Here is a 21619-nt window from a genome sequence, read left to right on the forward strand (position 1 = left end):
TGATTCCAACCGATTTTCCTATTCGTTTTAAGCGACTTCAATCTCTAACCAAGGCTTCGTTTGCAGTAACAAGAAGCAAATATCAAGGTCAAAGAAAGGAGTGCGGGGACGGGTAGAGGGGGCAGGGGATGAACATAGAGACGAGGGAGAAGAAGATGAACAGAGAGGGGGGTAGAAGAGGTGATGCACAGGGAGAGGGGTTGTGGAGGAGTAGGAGATGGGTAAAGAGGGCGCGAGGAGAGGATGGACAGAGGGGTGGATGTTTATCCAATGCCTACACAAATTTAGCAGTAGCGAAGCATTGTCAGGTTCGCTATTCCAGTATAAATACTGCACTAAAATATAGCAGCCAGCTCAGTCACATACTCATACACTTGCTAAATTAATTTAAATTTTCAACTAGCTATTAGATGTTAATATAATTTCTATTCTCGTAACATTTATTTATTTCTTGCCACTTGTTTTGTTCCCTGTATGTACCACAATATTCACAAACAAAGTTGTTGCTACACCTGTTGACTTTATTAGTAATGAAATGTCCTTGAATATTAAATGCACGTAATGTTTATTCTCCGTAACTTTTCAGTTGTCGAATAGCGTATATACTCCAATATCTGTAAGAGAGTATTTCGTTGACACTGTTGTATTTGTGGTATGGCCATCCTTGTGTACATTTTCCATGTCGCAAAAACTTCTAGATGTGCGCACTGCGCTTTATAACGTGTGGTTATATGCAAATCAGACAAGTGCTGTGCACACTCTACTGTATTTCGTAACTACAAACCAACAACATTACAACAAAATGAAGCAATATTTTGACGTAAGTAAAATATAACTAAAACTAGTCAGTTTTACAGATTTGTTGACATTGTATTCGAACGTTATGAAGGATACTCACGTTTACATAGGTCGCTTCTAATATCACTTTTTACTGCAGGGCACCATCATCCCAACTATATCGAGGCACAAGGGGGAATAAAGAGCCAAAAACTTATGTAAACTTCGAGAACTGTGCATCTTAATTTGAACAGCCATCTAAAGATAAAACTGTAGGTATAAGCCTGTTGCGGAGCTATTTATGCGAATAAATAACGTTAACGATAATGCCTGGTTGCTGTCTACTTCTTTGAAAGAATCAACCTGCAGTGTGACCTGAGTGGGAGTATTAGTGCACTTTCTGACTGACGCTGTGCTTTGTGCGTCGTATTAAATATTTACGTTCATAAAATTCGATAGTCATGACAGTTTCTCTAAAAGTAATAACCAACACGCAGGAAAGTGACTGTGAGATAAATACTCGCGCGATGGCCACATACCATTTCTTTGTTTTTAATCGTAATGTGCAACAGAACGATGTTAATCGTAAACTTTAACTTCAGTCGCTTCATCTATGGTCCAAAATAGACATGTTTCGTACAATAATTACAGCCTTGGAGGTAGCACGCACATTTCTCTTATTTCTGGATTTGAAACGTTGCTTTTAAGTGCATATTTTATAATTAGTGAATGTAATTAAGATAAACAGACGAAGTTAACAGTAGCAAGTGTGATTAGCTTAGCATAAATATCACCAGAGGACGATAACTGCGTCAAAGCATCCGCATATTGGACATACCTCGGACGATGACGTAGGGAATGTTGTGGGTGTGCCTCGTGAGTGTTTACATCACCGACGACGAGCGGCGTTGGGAAATCGGCTATACGGTAAACCGGATTTAGGAGCCCATGTAAACGTGACACACACACACACACACACACACACACACACACACACACACACACACACAGCACGAGCATTCGGCATCCGAATGGAAATCGAAGCCAGCTCAAAAACTTTGGCCGAGCTACGGCAACTGGTAGACGAGGAGGCAGGGCGGAAGTGTGGGTGGGGTGGGGAGGAGGGGGGGGGGGGGAGAGGGGAGGGCGAGGTGTGGCGGCACCGGAGTCTCCAGGGCGACGCTGGCCGCCGCTCGATTGAAGCTGGCGCGTCGCGACGCTTCGTTCCGCGAAGGGCGTCTTAGGGCCGTGGCTGCGACTGCACTCCACCGCACAGGCTACGTTCACGCTTCAGGCATCCTTATATATATGCACTACTGGCCATTAAAATTGCTACACCACGAAGATGACGTGCTACAGACGCGAAATTTAACCGACAGGAAGAAGATGCTGTGATATGCATATGATTAGCTCTTCAGAGCATTCACACAAGGTTGGCACCGGTGGCGACACCTACAACGTGCTGACATGAGGAAAGTTTCCAACCGATTTCTCATACACAAACAGCAGTTGACCGGCGTTGCCTGGTGAAACGTTGGTGTGATGCCTCGTGTAAGGAGGAGAAATGCGTACCATCACGTTTCCGACTCTGATAAAGGTCGGATTGTAGCCTATCACCATTGCGGTTTATCGTATCGCGACTGCTGCTCGCGTTGGTCGAGATCCAGTGAGTTTTCGCAGAATATGGAATCTGTGGGTTCAGGAGTGTAATACGGAACGCCGTGCTGGATCCCGACGGCCTCGTATCACGAGCAGTCGAGATGACAGGCATCTTATCCGCATGGCTGCAGCCACGTCTCGATCCCTGAGTGAACAGATGGGGACGTTTGCAAGACGACAACCATCTGCACGAACAGTTCGACGACGTTTGCAGCAGCATGGACTGTCAGCTCGGAGACCGTGGCTGCGGTTACCCTTGACGCTGTATCACAGACAGGAGCGCCTGCGATGGTGTATTCGACGACGAACCTGGGTTCACGAAAGGCATAACGTCATTTTTTCGGATGAAATACGTCAGTCACTACCCCTGATGAACTGTGGTATCGTGTTGAAGCTGCATGGGCAGCTGTACCTGTACACGCCATCTAAGCTCTGTTTGACTCAATGCCCAGGCCTATCAAGGCCGTTATTACGGCCAGAGGTGGTTGTTCTGGGTACTGATTTCTCAGGATTTATGCACCCAAATTGCGTGAAAATGTAATCACATGTCAGTTGTAGTATAATATATTTGTCCAATGAATACCCGTTTATCACCTGCATATCTTCTTGGTGTAGCAGTTTTAATGGCCAGTAGTGTATGTATATACAGGGTGTTTCAAAAATGACCGGTATATTTGAAACGGCAATAAAAACTAAACGAGCAGCGATAGAAATACACCGTTTGTTGCAATATGCTTGGGACAACAGTACATTTTCAGGCGGACAAACTTTCAAAATTACAGTAGTTACAATTTTCAACAACAGATGGCGTTGCAAGTGATGTGAAAGATATAGAAGACAACGCAGTCTGTGGGTGCGCTATTCTGTACGTCGTCTTTCTGCTGTAAGCATGTGCTGTTCACAACGTGCAAGTGTGCTGTAGACAACATGGTTTATTCCTTAGAACAGAGGATTTTTCTGGTGTTGGAATTCCACCGCCTAGAACACAGTGTTGTTGCAACAAGACGAAGTTTTCAACGGAGGTTTAATGTAACCAAAGGACCGAAAAGCGATACAATAAAGGATCTGTTTGAAAAATTTCAACGGACTGGGAACGTGACGGATGAACGTGCTGGAGAGGTAGGGCGACCGCGTACGGCAACCACAGAGGGCAACGCGCAGCTAGTGCAGCAGGTGATCCAACAGCGGCCTCGGGTTTCCGTTCGCCGTGTTGCAGCTGCGGTCCAAATGACGCCAACGTCCACGTATCGTCTCATGCGCCAGAGTTTACACCTCTATCCATACAAAATTCAAACGCGGCAACCCCTCAGCGCCGCTACCATTGCTGCACGAGAGACATTCGCTAACGATATAGTGCACAGGATTGATGGCTATATGCATGTGGGCAGCATTTGGTTTACTGACGAAGCTTATTTTTACCTGGACGGCTTCGTCAATAAACAGAACTGGCGGATATGGGGAACCGAAAAGCCCCATGTTGCAGTCCCATCGTCCCTGCATCCTCAAAAAGTACTGGTCTGGGCCGCCATTTCTTCCAAAGGAATCATTGGCCCATTTTTCAGATCCGAAACGATTACTGCATCACGCTATCTGGACATTCTTCGTGAATTTGTGGCGGTACAAACTGCCTTAGACGACACTGCGAACACCTCGTGGTTTATGCAAGATGGTGCCTGGCCACATCGCACGGCCGACGTCTTTAATTTCCTGAATGAATATTTCGATGATCGTGTGATTGCTTTGGGCTATCCGAAACATACAGGAGGCGGCGTGGATTGGCCTCCCTATTCGCCAGACATGAACCCCTGTGACTTCTTTCTGTGGGGACACTTGTACCGCCAGAATCCAGAAACAATTGAACAGCTGAATCAGTACATCTCATCTGCATGTGAAGCCATTCCGCCAGACACGTTGTCAAAGGTTTCGGGTAATTTCATTCAGAGACTACGCCATATTATTGCTACGCATGGTGTATATGTGGAAAATATCGTACTATAGAGTTTCCCAGACCGCAGCGCCATCTGTTGTTGAAAATGGTAACTACTGTAATTTCGAAAGTTTGTCTGCCTGAAAATGTACTGTTGTCCCAAGCATATCGCAACAAACGGTGTATTTCTATCGCTTCTCGTTTAGTTTTTATTGCCGTTTCAAATATACCGGTCATTTTTGAAACACCGTGTACAAGGTAAAAGTTAATAACTCCGACAGACTGCAGGAACGGACTTCTTACTGGAAATGGAGGAGAAAACGTACTACGAACATGTGTCCGGAAATGCTTCGTTCCCATGGTAGATGGCGCTGACGAATGAAAGTTCCTCTGATCACGTGCCGTGTGTTCGTTGTGTGTTGCAGGCAGTGTGGTTGACGCAGCGTGCTGTAAGCAGCAGGATGGTCCGGCATTCCTGTCGAGAAGAAGCTGAGGTGGTGTCTGTGTAGGGCCAAGCATGTGGAAACGGTCGAGAGGCATCACAGCTGTACCAAAACAAGTACCCCCACCGACCCCAACCTCATCACACAACATTTGAAGCCCTTTTTGGGCGTCTGTGTGATCATTCAGACAGGTTAACGTGTGAACGTGCAGGCAGACGGCGGACTGTGCGTACACGAGATTTGGAGAAACTACAAGCTGCCTGTAGAAGCTGGTCCTCCACATCTGGTGCATATCTGTCTCCACTCGAAAGATCATTCATTTCGTTCCATTTCTGCTGGATCTGGTCGAACCTGGAACCCTCGACGAAAGAAACTACTTCAGAAGTTTCGCTGCCCCGCAGGACTGGTACACCGGTGGCTCTTCAACTGCCCATCCACCCAGCGCCGCCCTCGCGCCAGACACGGTATTCGGCGCTCTTCTGCCCGCGACGCGGCGTCTGCAGCTGCGCCGCCCACAACCGCCGCAGCCAGCAAAGCACACAGGCCTCCCCCCGCCCCCCGCCCCCGCAGCCATTCGAAGCTGCCTTTGTTAAGCCGCTGGCCCCGGGCGGATCTAATTAAGCGTTGACGGATAAAACGTCCGGAAAAGCATAAACGTTCTGAAACAGCGGCCAAAGTTGTGCCCCGAGGCTAACCGAAATAAAGTTGAAAGCGCCACGCCAGATTGCCGGCAGTGGAGCGCGCTCGTGTTGGCTCAGTTCCCACTGCGATTCGTGCGGCGAAGACCGCGAAATCGAACTCTGCAACGCAGGGTAGCTCTGCAAAGATACGCCAATGTTTAGACACCTCGCAGAACTGCACCATTTTGAAGAAACGTGCCGATGCCAGACAACGTGTACAGTGTTCTTGGGCAGTTTGCAGAGCCTATGCGGTCAATGTTAAATAAGCCAAGTTTATGTACCTTTATCTCTGTTATCAATAAAGATAACAATCTAACGTTTTTACACGTAATTTATTCGTGCTATCAACGTCTACTGAAGCAGAATTAAGAGATAGGATACAAAAGAGCCAGAGATAAACTTTTTGAAGTATTCCATTTTTTATCTTGAATATTTTTGCACTTGTAAGCCCTTAAATTCATACCTACTCAAATCACTATCATTATTGTGCTTCAGTAGTCATAGTGTGTTATAATAAAAAAGGTCACGAAGTTTCTGTAGCTAAGTAGTTTTTGGTATATAGGTAGATAAAATACAAAAAAAAGGTTATTATGAGAAAATCGAATTTTAAGTTTAAAATGCCAGAAACTCTCACAAATTGAATGCGCGCTGTGCCTCTGCAAGTCTCGACTTCTCTCACCGTTTCAACCCCTTTACAGTATGACAGCGTGGGAAGATGTTAATATGACTAGAACTCTTATTCTCCCCATATTTTCATCATTAAATGCTAATACAACGCAAATAACTCCCAGTTTCATTGTATTTAACCCTGCAAACACATTTTTGCATAGTCGGGCTCAGACAATATTATAGAAAGACTTATTTGGATTTTGAGTCCGCCCATGTAGACGCTTTCGGATGACGTCTCAATGAGCTAGATTCCTATAAATTCTCTTGATGCTTCCCATAACAGCTTCAGGAATAAAGTACTTGTATTCAAAGCACACTCATGAAACGTCGCCCTTCCAGAATTTATAACACGATTCAGGTCCGAGTGGGCAAAATTAATGTATCGGTTTTTCGTTTGAGCGTCTGTGGAAATACGAGACAAAGACTTCTGTCTTCATACTTTCTAAATCATTTCCGTTATTCCTGAGGGCCATTCCATAAAACTGCTGAAGCTGATCTATTGTTTTATCAATCAGCGACCCTTAGTGACTTGCCACCTGACATAAAGGTGGTGCGAAAGTTTGTTTTAATTTTTCTGAGGCATGTGCCCATCCTGTTTTGTACATCTCCAATGCCTCCAGTTTCTTTATGTCCACATTTTCATATGGACTTCATTTAGCTACACACCTATAAGCTTCAGAATCGCATATAGAGCGAAGCACGTCCGAAATTAGGTAGTTTCAGGCATGCGCAAGCAATACGATAAAATTAAAAATAAAGCACTTTTCAGTGTCACAAGAAGATAATCTATATACCATTTTGTGCAGGAAGGAGTGAAGAACATTGTAAGACTTGTTTTGTAAAATGACAAAAATGTTTCTTTTTTAGCCTGCAAACTCCCATCACGATTTGCGAAGCCTCTTGACTGTTTCGCTCCCACATCGAGTGACCGCTTATAGCATGTACTGCTAGTATTGACAATTCGTTCTTTCACATAGTGTGCTCCTCACTGCTTTTCATGGTTGTTTCCGCTAGTAAATATCTTCTATCCCGTTTAGGAGACTCCTCTTGTAACTTTCATCTCCCGTATATAGATATGCTTTTGTCACGTCTTATCGCTCAGAAATGTTTATAACAAACAAGGACACCGTGTAGGTCACTTGGCTCGTTTTATTACGTTAACCAGTTTCTGCCTTTTTACAAGTCATAATGATATCCTATATCTAACTACTAAATAATTGGCAAATAGAAAAGGCTAAAAAATTTTAGTTTCTTAGGGAGATTTTAATCGAAAGTAGTTTGAAAAAAGCATACTATAGAAGAAAGGATACATTGGATGGCAATAGGACATGGCGTACCGGTAACTAAGATCTTCACAATTAAAAACATCTGCCAGTATTATAATTTATATAATTCAGAAATGCTAGAAAGGCGAATCATTAGAAAAATATTAGGCCACGGAAAATTATGAGAGGATAAAAATTAAGAAGTGACGATGAAATTTATCGAAGCAAACAAAATACTTTAGAAATAATGGGAAAAAGACGATGTTTTTTAACATTTATATCGAATGCAAGACCGTAAATTAATCAAAAAGATGTCAAATCAAATATTTGTCTTATTGAAAGTCAACCAGAAATTAGATCAACGAAGTAAAAGAGGATGTAGAAAAAATGCAGTGTAAATTCTGAAGAAACAAGTGACAGAATTGTTTAGGGAAAAAGTATTGAATACTGATGGATTGCAAGCTAGAAGAGTCAAAACACTGGTCTGAAGCAGTCAGAAGGCAGGAAGAAAAAAACATAGTGAACAGATTAAAGCGTACCGGAAGAAAGAAAAAGAACAACGAATAAGGAACTGAAATTGGCACGTGGTCTTCATTTAGCCCATCCGAGAAAAAATCCTAATAAGATAAAAATAACGCTAGAAATTACAAAAAAAAAGAATTTGTGTTCAAAAGTGAGATTATGACACAATCATTCTTTGGGAAAGAACTCAAGGTGAACTCGGAACTTGAGTAAATGAGATAGAAAGGAACTGAATTGTAATGGGGTAAAGGGGGCGTAGAAAAGCAAAGGCAGACGTTATTGTATTGAAGATAGATCGTTAGTTGTCTTTTCAAGATAGACCTCTGACTCTGTTCTCTGATATTACGGGAGAGAGCGTTCTAACGTTGGGTTTCTGCTACTGCAAAGGACGAGGAACAGGCATCCTTGTAACTGAACGGGGAGGAAACAGATTTTGCTCTGATGAGAACCACAGTTCCTGCAGCGTCATTTAGACAAAAGCGTTAAGGATGAAGAGCGATGTGAGACATCTGCGTTGACAACAGACCCAAAGCCACAGACTGTATGGAAGTCGCCGTACTCGTCTGCACGAAGATGGGACAGTTGTGGCTAAGATGGTAAAATATGAGCCAAGTTAAGATTGTGACAGATATATCACAGGCACTGACTCCAGCTTTCCTGGGAAAGACCTTGCAGAATAACATCACTGTAAAATTTTCTTTCTCAGACCCAAAGGGAATACCTTTTTAAATATTTATAGGAGGTGGAGAGATATTTGCAAATTGTAGCAGCGTGTTCCGTCCATGTTAGGTTTTCATTAGCTATTACCTCTAATATAGGTTGCAATTTCCGTTGGGAGCGATCTGACACTAGTGAATAGAAAAATATTCTGCATCCAAGATCGTTTGATATTTTATTTCACAATAACCGGTTTCGACAGAATCTTGCTGCCAGCGTAGGGTCTGCAATGTACCAACAGTAACGCCATTACCATGAGAATTTACCACTGTGTATAGACTCGCATATCAGTGATAAGAAGTACATAATCATAATTTTACATACTTCCAGAAATTTATTATTTACACACATACATGTTACCAGGACAATGAGAAGACTTCCCGCTCATAGGAAACCACACGACGTTGGTCTAAGAAACACACAAAAAAGAACATACAAAATATCCAACTGTATACACAAGAGGGGAGGTGAACAAATGGTGTGTCCTGTGGAGATCCGGTTGTTTCACCTGTAAGGAAGCGTCTCGTTGTACACGAGGATCTGTGGTCTGTGTGGCCATCCAAGCTAAGGCGTGCCTGTAATGGTATACTGTACTACCGTAGATGTACCGGGTGATCAAAAAGCCAGAATGAATTTGAAAACTTAATAAACCACGGAATAATGTAGATAGAGAGGTAAAAATTGACATACATGCTTGGAATGACATGGGGTTTTATTAGAATACCCCATATTGCTAGACGGGTGAAAGATCTCTTGCGCGCGTCGTTTGGTGATGATCGTGTGCTCAGCCGCCACTTTCGTCATGCTTGGCCTCCCAGGTCCCCAGACCTTAGTCCGTGCGATTATTGGCTTTGGGGTTACCTGAAGTCGCAAGTATATCGTGATCGACCGACATCTCTAGGGATGCTGAAAGACAACATCCGACGCCGATGCCTCACCGTAATTCCGGACATGCTTTACAGTGCTGTTCACAACATTATTCCTCGACTACAGCTATTGTTGAGGAATGATGGTGGACATATTGAGCATTTCCTGTAAAGAACATCATCTTTGCTTTGTCTTACTTTGTTATGCTAATTATTGCTATTCTGATCAGATGAAGCGCCATCTGTCGGACATTTTTTGAACTTTTGTATGTTTTTGGTTCTAATAAGACCCCACGTCATTCCAAGCACGTGTGTCAATTTGTACCTCTCTATCTACATTATTCCGTGATTTATTCAGTTTTCAAATTTATACTGACTTTTTGATGACCCGGTATGTCCTGCATATTCAGTCTAGAGCGGGCAATAATTGCCTTCAGTTAGTATCTACGTGGATGTCAGGTACTCGATAATATTGGAGCCATGGTGTAATGGTTCTCAAGTATAGTTTTTGTAGGAATGTTAGTTCATGATCCTCCTGTGTATTTCTGTAAGAATGTCGAGCATCGATATGTGCCCACATACGCCACCTGTTGACCATGTAACGGCTTCCTTTGCCGTAAGCTGTTTGCCACGACTGTACACGCTATTTGTCCACTCCTGAGAAGACAGTTGGTGCAATGGATATTTTATATGTTTTTTTATCTAGTTCACAAACCAACGTGTTGTCGTTTCCTATGAGCGGAAAGTGTTTTCATTGTCTTGATGGCATGTGCGCATGTTAATAAGAATTTTCCGAAGGTATCTAAATTAATGCTTATGTTCTTCTTATCCTGGATATATGGGTTTATACACAGCGATAAAGCCTCTTTGTCATGCCTTCAGTTTTAGTACATTGAATATCCAATGATGACAGCAAGGTTCCGACGAAACCGGTTATTGTGAAATAAAATAAAAATATCAAGTGCCTTGGCTGCAGAAGATCTTGGCTGCGCTTCCCGAAATTGTGAGCTAATGAGCCTCGAATAATAAATCTCTAGGCAATACCCACCAAGGAAGTATAATTGCGAAAAAATAAAGAGCTTAAGAAGATAACTCCACAAAATCCGTGACATACAGAATATAGATGGGCAGAACATCTCTCCAAGTTTTAACTCATACTACAGGTGCTGAGTATGGGCTCCATTTGTGACGCAGGGAACGTCAATGGGTGCGTGCAATTCGTTGAAATCGTCGTCACGAATTATCCGGGAAGGCGTGACAGCTTTGTATATCTGTTAATTGGGTTGCATACCTGCAGGTGCAAAACTAATTCGATGCAACATGTTCTGACACGGCTGTCCCAGAGCAAAACTACGCCACGGCGCGAACCACGCATCGCAACTTGGAGACGTGCTCTGTCCAGTGATAAGTTCTATTATTCTGTATGAATTGTAGTTTTGACGCAGTTTTCTTCTGAAACCCTCGACGTACTTGCAGATAATTCTGCGTGTGTCGAAATCGCGTACTGACAACTCTGCCGGAACAACCAAACTCGAGATGCGGGCTATGCGACACCATAGGGGCTGGTGATGACGGTAAGCCGCGGCCGCTTTCACACGGGGGATGACGCAAGGTAGCCGCGCTCGCAGTTTTCATGACGTGTAAGTCATCAGAGACCGAGGGCTGACTCAGGTGAACAAAGACTTGGAATAATAACAGATGTCTCTTCGTTAGTAATTTATCGATTCATCGGAAGTGATTTAGTGAAACCAGAGGAACGTTATTTTACAACAGCAGGACGTGGATCTGAGGCCCGCTGTAGACTGATTGGAAGTCATTTACTTACAAAATCCAACATCATCTTCGGTTTTGATGAAAACAGACTGACAGCTCCTGGTTTCACAAAACTCATTACATTACAGCTAGAAGTAACAATACTAGTAAGAATCAGTCTACCATCTGTAACTTCCTATTGTATACACGCAAGTTCTTCACTCGGATGACTTCAACGTTTCTATACTTTTAAGGTGGTATTACACCGACTATTGCAAAAAGTTGGTACGCAATTTCCCAGTCACAGCTCGGAGTGGACTGAAGAATCTCTGACAGACAGAATGAAGTCTGTTAGCTTGGGCGGAGACATGGACGCACTTTTGGGTGTACTGCAGAGAAGTGTGTCCCGTGTGCTATTGTTTATGTTATTATTAAAAGCTTAACGGGTAGTTTTAACTGCGGTCACAGTCTTTTAGCATTGTACGTCGTCATCCACATGGAGATGTTACCCAATAAATGCACTCTAAGAGAAAAAGAAGAAGAAGCACGAAGGTATTTTCGAATGCACAGGCTGGCAGGTGTCACTCAACTGAGACGGTCGCCCCTTCAGGACAGGGAGATGGACTCGCCCAGCGATCACGACAGGAATGCGTTTCTGCACAGGGGACTAGTTACCCTTCACGAGCTCTACCAAGTTTGCTTGCAACTGATCTAGTTGTTCCATATCTGTGTTTTACACGTCACACTACCATCACTACCCTAGGGGTTACACGCCATCAGGCCAGTCATCAATCAACCTAGCGAAACCAAAAGCTTAGATCAAATAACTTCCGGGAATTCAGCCAGGTAACACTTTCAGCGACCGCCGATATTTCGGCGGGAGAACACCCCGCCATTTTCAAGGCAAACTGCAACGGACAGGCGACGTACATGCAAATTTAATACCTCGGTTCTCGGACCCAAGCAGGAAAGATAACACACACACACACTGAACACTAGTGCCACCAAAGATGGCCAAAGTCAGAGCTATCGATAGTGAGACTATGAATTCGCAGGTGAGGTAGCATTGAGTCTGTCCCTCTGTTTCTTGACAAGGGAGAGAGCCGGATTCCAAACAGAGTTTAAACAGAAACCTCCACCCTGTTAACAAGGCTGCTCGCTAATTTAATCTCAACTGCCTCCCGAATCACACTGTCCCAATAGCTGGACGTGCACGCCAATATCTCGGTGTTATTATATAACATGGAGTGACCAGTATCCAAGCAATGTTCGGCAATAGCAGATCTATTTGGCTGCTGTAATCGTGTGTGCCGTTTATGCTCAATACATCTGTCCTCCACGGTCCTGATAGTTTGACCAATATATGCCTCCTGAAGAAAAGTGGTTTGTCGCAGGACACAATCAAGAGGCTTAACACCTATAGTGCGGTTCCCCCTAGGTTATATGGCCTTCCAAAGGTTCATAAGGAAGGGGTTCCTTTCCGGCCTATAGTGAGTAACATCGGCGCCCCGACATATCGTGTATCCAAGCATCTTGCATCTCTGTTGAGTCCACAAGTAGGACGGTGTGAACATCATATCAGGAACTCAGCTGATTTTTTACGTCGTTTGGAGGGACTGAGGCTGAATGACTCTGATATTTTAGTGAGTTTCGATGTGGTCTCTCTCTTCACTCGTGTTCCTCTGTCTGATTCGTTGCGGTTAATTGAAGCCAGGTTTGGTGCTGATTTAACTAATCTCTTTAGGCATGTGTTGACATCCACTTACTTTTTATTTAATGACCAGTATTACGAGCAGACTGATGGAGTTGCGATGGGTAGTCCGTTGTCTCCTGTGATCGCAAATTTGTTTATGGAAGACTTCGAGGAACGTGCATTGGAGTCGGCGCCTTTAAAACCCGCCTGTTTCTATAGATACGTTGACGATACCTTCGTTGTTTGGCCTCACGGTAGGGAGAATTTGAATGTCTTTCTAGAACATCTGAACTCGATCCACCCGAACATTCGTTTCACGATGGAGGTGGAAAAGGATGGTTGCCTTCCCTTTCTCGACGTGTTGGTTAGGAGGAAGGATGATGGATCATTGGGACATGCAGTCTACAGGAAACGTACTCACACCGACTTGTACTTACAAGCTAATAGTTGTCACCATTCGGCTCAGCGTGAAGGGGTACTTCGTACCTTGGTACACAGGGCACATATCGTTTCTGACGCTGAGACTTTGCCAGCTGAGCTGTCCCATCTTGAAGTTACATTTCGTCAAAATGGTTACAGTGATAGACAGATTGAACGTGCGTTGCGCTATCGACCAACTGTACATCAGGTGATTGATGATAATTCTGAGTCAACACCTAAGTCTACTGCCTTCTTGCCTTACGTAGGAAACACGTCCAATAAGATCGGTCGTATTTTACGGAAATACGATGTGAAATGTGTTTTCCGACCACCATCTAAAATTAGAGCACTTTTGAGTTCCGTTAAGGATGATCTTGGACTGCGTAAGGCGGGTGTATATCGTATCCCTTGTAGCTGCGGCATGGCATATATTGGTCAAACTATCAGGACCGTGGAGGACAGATGTATTGAGCATAAACGGCACACACGATTACAGCAGCCAAATAGATCTGCTATTGCCGAACATTGCTTGGATACTGGTCACTCCATGTTATATAATAACACCGAGATATTGGCGTGCACGTCCAGCTATTGGGACAGTGTGATTCGGGAGGCAGTTGAGATTAAATTAGCGAGCAGCCTTGTTAACAGGGATGGAGGTTTCTGTTTAAACTCTGTTTGGAATCCGGCTCTCTCCCTTGTCAAGAAACAGAGGGACAGACTCAATGCTACCTCACCTGCGAATTCATAGTCTCACTATCGATAGCTCTGACTTTGGCCATCTTTGGTGGCACTAGTGTTCAGTGTGTGTGTGTTATCTTTCCTGCTTGGGTCCGAGAACCGAGGTATTAAATTTGCATGTACGTCGCCTGTCCGTTGCAGTTTGCCTTGAAAATGGCGGGGTGTTCTCCCGCCGAAATATCGGCGGTCGCTGAAAGTGTTACCTGGCTGAATTCCCGGAAGTTATTTGAAAGTTGTATACGCCAGGAGAAACTCAGGTCTCAAAAGCTTAGAGTCTGACAGTAATGTAGTTAATATAGATTAGTTTTACGGGTCACCCATTTCAATTCCATACCCCATCCCTATGCTTGAGGTATTTTACACCAACAGTATATTATTTTCCAGGTAGTAAGTCACATGCTTACCAAGTTTCCTCGAAACTGCTGCAAGTGTTCAGAGATACACTTTACATGTAACCACTGTGTCACACCTACAACAAAATAGCAGTGCTAGTAATGTCTTAAACCCGTGGTAATCATCTCCTACTACCACTAAGCCATGGTGTGTCTGCCACGTACGTCTGTTTTTATAGATGGGCTAAAACTGAACTCCACCGACAAAATTTCGTGTTACTTAAGACATTTTTCTGGTTATTTCGGTATGACTCAACCGGTGCTATTGCGTGACTCGTACAGTGTAATTGCATTTCTTTCGATCTCTTACTACTATTTGTATTTGTATCTACACTTCTGGCCATTAACATTGCTACACCATGAAAATGACGTGCTACAGACGCGAAAAGTCCACCAATCTTTTTCTTTTCACTATCTTATTTATTCCGATAAATTCTCTAACCTAAACACACAAATTCTATAACCTACAACAATAACACATGAGAAATTCCGCCCAGTGGGCATGGCTTTACAACGGTGAATCTCTATATTATGGTCTCGTAATTATTTTTAACGCTACAGTGCACTTTCTGGATAGGATGGTGGATCTTTTATTATACCTCACACTTCGACTCTCACAATCATCATCACTAAACATTCCTCCAGACCGAGCGGTACCGAAGGAACAAGCATAACCCACTAATCTTTTGAAACTACCTCGCTACTCTCCCATGCAAACCACACATACCCAAATTACGTGACATACACCACACTACAATAGGAAATACTACACAGAGAATGGTCACAACATTATCACTTTCAGCTTTCCCACTTCAATTAATACTTATCCCAGTTTCACACGACACTGCCCCACTTCGTAATTCTACTTTCCTACTATGAACTCTGGAGATATATGCACGTCTTCCTGTGCAATGCAAGCCAAGTGGCGTTGCTGGATAGACGGCCGACTCACCTTGATTCTCTCTCAGAGTTTAAATCTAGCGCCACACGGAATCATATCACGCAAAGTAACGTTAAGAACATATTCATCACACACGCGAGTCCTCAACTGAGACCATGGACGAGTACTTCTCTTTATCCTTTGTCTCATACACAGATTGAGACTCACACAGTACTCACCACGTGGAAGTACTCGTCTCTAATTTCAAGTCCTGCACACGCCATTTCTTAAATATTTCAACTTATGGTACACACGCTATTTCTTAAATATTTCAACTTATTGTACACACGCTAATAATTCAGCTTAACTTAAGCACACGGAAGTATTTCAACTTATTGCTACACGTGGTTTCATTGTGACCGTTGGTCACTTCCGAAGATTACTACAATCCCTTTAATATTACCTGCCTGACATTTAATTCTCCCCACAAAAGTTCCTGAAATAGAGAAATTTTTGTTTCAAACTACTCTTAAATATTCCACATGCATACCATGTCTCCACTCTTTCATCATTACGAAGCACAACTAAAACAGGTCTTAACAGCACAAGATCCAGCGGCAGAGTACCGAAACATGGCCGTTCTCTAGGTCCTCTCCCATCTCTGTCGAGGTGGGGGAAGCACCTTGCTATCGTATTGGTCAGCCACATTTCAGGCGCCCAAAGCTCTGGTAAATTTCATCTCTTTGGTCCCACCAAAGGTGGCCAAAGGATCGACTCAAAGATGATCATATATTCACATTCACTATCTGCGGTTAGCAGACGACCATACATTCATTCATTTCACAGATCTCACCAAACTGGATGTAGGGATTTACTTTGTGGGAGTGCACATGTGATCAATTAAATAAATAAATTGTCATTCTTTCCCACACTGGTATCCGGCTTCGCTGTATTAATTGAAATTGAGTTATTTTACAAAAAAATGTGTTGTTCTGACAAAAATAATGAAGTATGTTGTACCTATTTTCAATGTCGGGCGGTACTGTACCCTTTCAATCGAACTGTTAAAAATCGGTCACCTAAAGGACAGCTCAGAGCCAGGCGCCCTGTAGAGTGCATTTCACTCGGTACCACTGATGGCCGCGTGCTGATTCTACACACCTGGGGCTATATACAAGCAATCTCATGATTATCCCAGGTCTAAGGCGCTGCAGTCATGGACTGTGCGGCTGGTTCCGGCGGAGGTTCAAGTCCTCCCTCGGGCATGGGTGTGTGTGTTTGTCCTTTAGATAATTTAAGTTGTGTGTAAGCTTAGGGACTGATGACCTTAGCAGTTAAGTCCCATAAGATTCCACATACATTTGAAGTTTTTTTTTTTTTAATCCCACCTACTCTGACTGCAAATTTTTAAGCCAGTCTAGTGATTCGACATGTTGTGCTGCCATTCGTGAACAGCATTCCAGGGGATCATTTCCAGCAGGATAACGCTCGCCCACATACCGCTGTTGCAAAACAACATGCGCTACAGAGTGTCGACATGTTTCCTTGGCTTGCTCGATCACCAAATCAGTCTCCAATCGAGCACATGTGGAACATCATCGAACGACAACCCCAGTCTCATCCACAAACAGAATTAACTGTCCCTCTAATGACCGACCGAGTGCAACGGTAATCCATCCCACAAACTGACATCTGGCACCTCTACAACACAATTCATGCATATTTGCGTGCTTGCGTTCAACATTCTGGCGGTTACACCGGATATTAACGGGCGAAGATTTCACATTTGCAATGGCTTAGCTCGCACTTACATTAACCTGTTATCTTGCTTACTTGCTTACATTAACCTGTTATCTTGCAATGTTAATCACTTAAATATGTTACCTAGAGAAGTGTATTCCTCAAATTTCATTTATTTAATTACGTTTTGGTGTTGCGTTTTTTCCCCGTCATTATATCTGCAGAACAGTGCAATTGTCGACTGTATGCGTTGTGTGTTTTGTTGGGAAAACTAAGGGATAAGGTCATAAAAAGATATCCAATCAGCGACGAGCGCCCGGAAGAGAGTACATCCAAAGTAATTTGCCTTGGATAATACTTATTATGGTAAACAGCGCAGTTACTTATTAAATTAGCTCGAGATGTCGGTTCCAGCTGACATGCCACGGTGGGGAAACATGAAAATCCTATTCACAGCTGGCTACGCTAGACGCCAATTTTCTGCGATGTTTAACGGGTAAAGCTTCACCAAATCAGCTATGATGAAGGAACCGTAATGTCATTAATTTGTTAAGATATTATGCAGTAATGTGGAAGCCGCACTGCAGTAAGGTAGCTGACGTGTGGCACGGTAAGGTGCAATGGAATCTAAAGGCCAAATGTTTTTATTTTTGCTAATGTACAGAGGACGAATGAACGCTTATTCTAAGGAGTACAGTATATAAGAAAACAGTTTATTTTTAAATACTCATGTATCCTCAATTCACTTTTTTTACAGCAAATACTCGAAATTCTTGCCTCCAACGTCGCTACAATAGTGTTGTCGAAAAAATTATTGGCGCACCCTATAGAAAATTCCTGGCACTTTGCGAATGACTAAATTAGCCTCCACCATCCGTGTGACCAGCTCTTGCCGGACAAACTTGCAGGTCCTAGTTGCTGATTTTATAGCCATAGCTCTGCAGCAGTGTATTTCAGATCTACGGTTGTCTGGACAATTTTGCTCGATCTGACGCCTCGATATCTGCTGGGCGGTTTCGTGTGCGCAAATGCCGTAATCGGTAATGCGTCGGTATGCCCTCCCCACACCCCTCCTCACTCATTACAAGTTACGGTTTCTCGTCACATTCCTTTGAAGGCGTTTCGTGCCAGGTGTTCGTCTCAGATTATAACAAGCCTTAGATGGCCCAACGGTACTCACCGACTGCCGTGTAATCCTCAGCAGACAGGCGTGTCTGAATGCGGACATGGAGGGTCATGTGGTCAGCACACCGTTCTACCGGCCGCTGTCAGTTTGGTGACCGAAGCCGCTGCTTCTCACTGAAGTGGCTCCTCAGTTGGCCTCAAAAGGGCTGAGTGCGCCATAGCTGACAACAGCGCTCGGCTGACACAGACGGTGACCCGTCCATCTGATAACCGGCCGCGACAGCACTCCGGTGATGTCAGCACAGCGGTAAGACCGTGTAATGTTGTTACTTTAATTTGCTATGATGAGAGCGGTACTGATGGACAATAAAAGCGGGTTAAAAGCTGTGAGCTGTCTGGGGAAGTTAACCGTGCATTACTGCGCAACTGTTTCACCAGGTAACTAGTCTAGGTTTACCAAATTCCCAATCAGACTAACATTGATTATAATCTTTTAATAGTCATACAACAACCGGTTATATATATATATATATATATATATATATATATATATATATATAAGGAGAATTTAAATAAAAAGAAAGAAATCAGTTTATATTTGGAAATTTATTTTAAGATTGATCATTGAAATTTCAGCATATTAAACGTGAGCTATAACTGAGCTGGTGCCTTATTTAGGACTGTGAAAATGTGAGATTGTATTCTTACAGAACACATAAAATATGGAGCGAAGATTGGGAGACTGCATACAACACTGCATTCATAAAATAACACACGAAGAACGTTGAAACATAAGCAAGAGGAAATTAACCACAACCAACAGATTCAGGTTTCACCCAAATAAATTACGTTCGTAGCACAATCCTGTCCGTCATGTAATTACCACACACTGGTATACTAAATTCATACGAACTCTCTGTGAAATCTTCCCGAAAAGAATAGTTGAGGGCTACTTTGATGATTACACCACATGCTTCACGTGGTCAACTTGGTTTACACAAAGCGTATAACTCCACAATAATTTTGATAATTAAAATAAATTAGATCGAAAAGCAATTTACAAAAGAAAAACCTCGAACTGGTTACTAACGTCTTGCTATTAACCTGATGGGTCAAACAGTTACTGATCAACACGTGGTTCCACTTTACTCACAAAGTAGTGACAAAGCAACTACCGGAAAATAATCTGAACTTCACACGAGAATTACACTGCGCTGCAATTTAAGATAACATTAGATATTTTAGAGCTAAACCTGAAATAAAAGTGATTAAATTTTCAGTTAGGCTGAACTTAAGAAATCCATTGTCCTACGGACTTAGCAGACACGCGCTTAGCCGGAGATCTTACCACTTCAGACGCTCGCCACGGACAGACTGACCTGCGCTCCTACCGAGCGTGCTTCCCAAATATAAACGGAAGTGGCCAGAGGGGCAGCTTCCTATACCAACATGACAACGGACGGACAGGACCATACTAAGGATAGAAACCTCTCTGCTTTAAGAAAGCGTAGCTACCTGTTCCGACGTTGGTCCTACTGTTCTCTAGCAGACAGCCTTGTCTGCTACCCTCAAGCATGCAACTAGAAATACATTTGCTCATTCATCCTCTCACACAGAAGGGAACGGGGATGACAGTATCTTATCATATACAGTATATAAAAGAAAGCGGATGTAGGTTCCGTATGAGACTGTGTGACATGAATTAGATATAAACTGTGTTTTAAAGTGTAGTAGTGTGACAGATCGTTCTTGTTTAGGCGTACAAGTAACATGTTTCACTGCTCAGTCTCCTCCCAGATAGTCAGAAACACGACAGTAAATTTAGAAGAGGAATTTATGCCGTAAATGACAACAGTTTTAAGAAATTAACATGAAAGGAATCCAACAGAGACCTTTCAACCGTTGGCCACAGATTCTAAAATCCTTCTCTGTTCAAGCTGTTACTGCACTTGCGAATGTCTGCCATTCCTTCTACTGCGTAGTTCCGTACTGTTGACAATAAGTACCTTAGCCAAGTACTGCACTGACCATAGACGGTACATCAAGCACAGAAATCTCGAGAAATCAGCGATAGCGGAACACACAGCCTTTCCAAAATGGACAAGTTTGAGGAAATGAAGGTTAATTTGCATGTGTCTACCAACTGGAATTCCATGGTAAAAGAAGCAGTAGAAACGTACTGTGCAGTAACAGTTAAAACGGGGACAGAGCTTATAATATCACTTGAGACAGGGTGGCTTCAAAGAAATGCAACCAAAAGTCGTAACTCTTAAGAGGAGAGCGTCTGCTGACGTTGGGCTCTATTCCCCTCCCGCTTCTCAATAGCAGCTAAGTAGGGATGGTTGCGTGAGAGTTGGGACATATCGCCGCATTACCGACTTCCCGCATTTGTGTATGAGAATACGCCATTCAGATGACGTCACCACGAACTGAAACCAGAATTCCTAGCGACGTCAGACGACCTACCACGAGCCCGAACTCCACACTAAAGGAAGCAGACTTTGCTGCTGGCCGATAATTACACTACTGGCCATTAAAATTGCTACACCAACAAGAAATGCAGATCATAAACGGGTATTCATTGGACAAATATATTATACTAGAACTCACATGTGACAACATTTTCAGGCAAGTTGGGTGCATAGATCCTGAGAAATCAGTACCAAGAACAACCACCTATACGCCTAATAACCGCTTTGATACGCCTGGCCATTGAGTCAAACAGAGCTTGGATGGCGTGTACAGGTACAGCTGTCCATGCAGCTTCAACACTATACCACAGTTCACCAAGAGTAGTGACTGGCGTATTGTGACGAGACAGTTGCTCGGCCGCCATTGACCAGACGTTTTCAGTTGGTGACAGATCTGGAGAATGTGCTGGCCAGGGCAGCAGTCGAACATTTTCTGTATCCAGAAAGGCCCGTACACGACCTGCAACATGCGGTCGTGAATGAAGGGTAGAGTCACGGGGCGTAACACATCTGAAACGTAACGTCCACTTTTCAAAGTGTCGTCAATGCGAACAAGAGGTGACCGAGACGTGTAACCAATGGCACTCCATACCATCACGCCGGGTGATACGCCAGTACGGCGATGACGAATACACGCATCCAATGTGCGTTCACCGCGATGTCGCCAAACACGGATGGGAGAATCAAGATGCTGTAAACAGGACCTGGATTCATCCGAAAAAATGAGGTTTTGCCATTCGTGCACCCAGATTCGTCGTTGAGTACACCGTCGCAGGTGCTCCTGTCTGTGATGCAGCGTCAAGGGTAACCATAACCATGGTCTCATAGTTGATAGTCCACGCTGCTGCAAACGTCGTCGAACTGTTCTTGCAGATGGTTC

At 43.5% G+C, this 21619-nt stretch overlaps 1 protein-coding gene across 1 annotated transcript in view; it reads left to right on the top strand.

The window, feature by feature from the left end:
* Nucleotides 1–21619, top strand: part of LOC124709077 (paired box protein Pax-6-like) — a 145004-nt gene that overhangs the window by 53431 nt on the left and 69954 nt on the right. The window lies entirely within an intron of this gene.

This window comes from Schistocerca piceifrons, chromosome 7, assembly GCF_021461385.2.
Source record: "Schistocerca piceifrons isolate TAMUIC-IGC-003096 chromosome 7, iqSchPice1.1, whole genome shotgun sequence".
Taxonomy (NCBI): Eukaryota; Metazoa; Arthropoda; class Insecta; order Orthoptera; family Acrididae; genus Schistocerca; species Schistocerca piceifrons.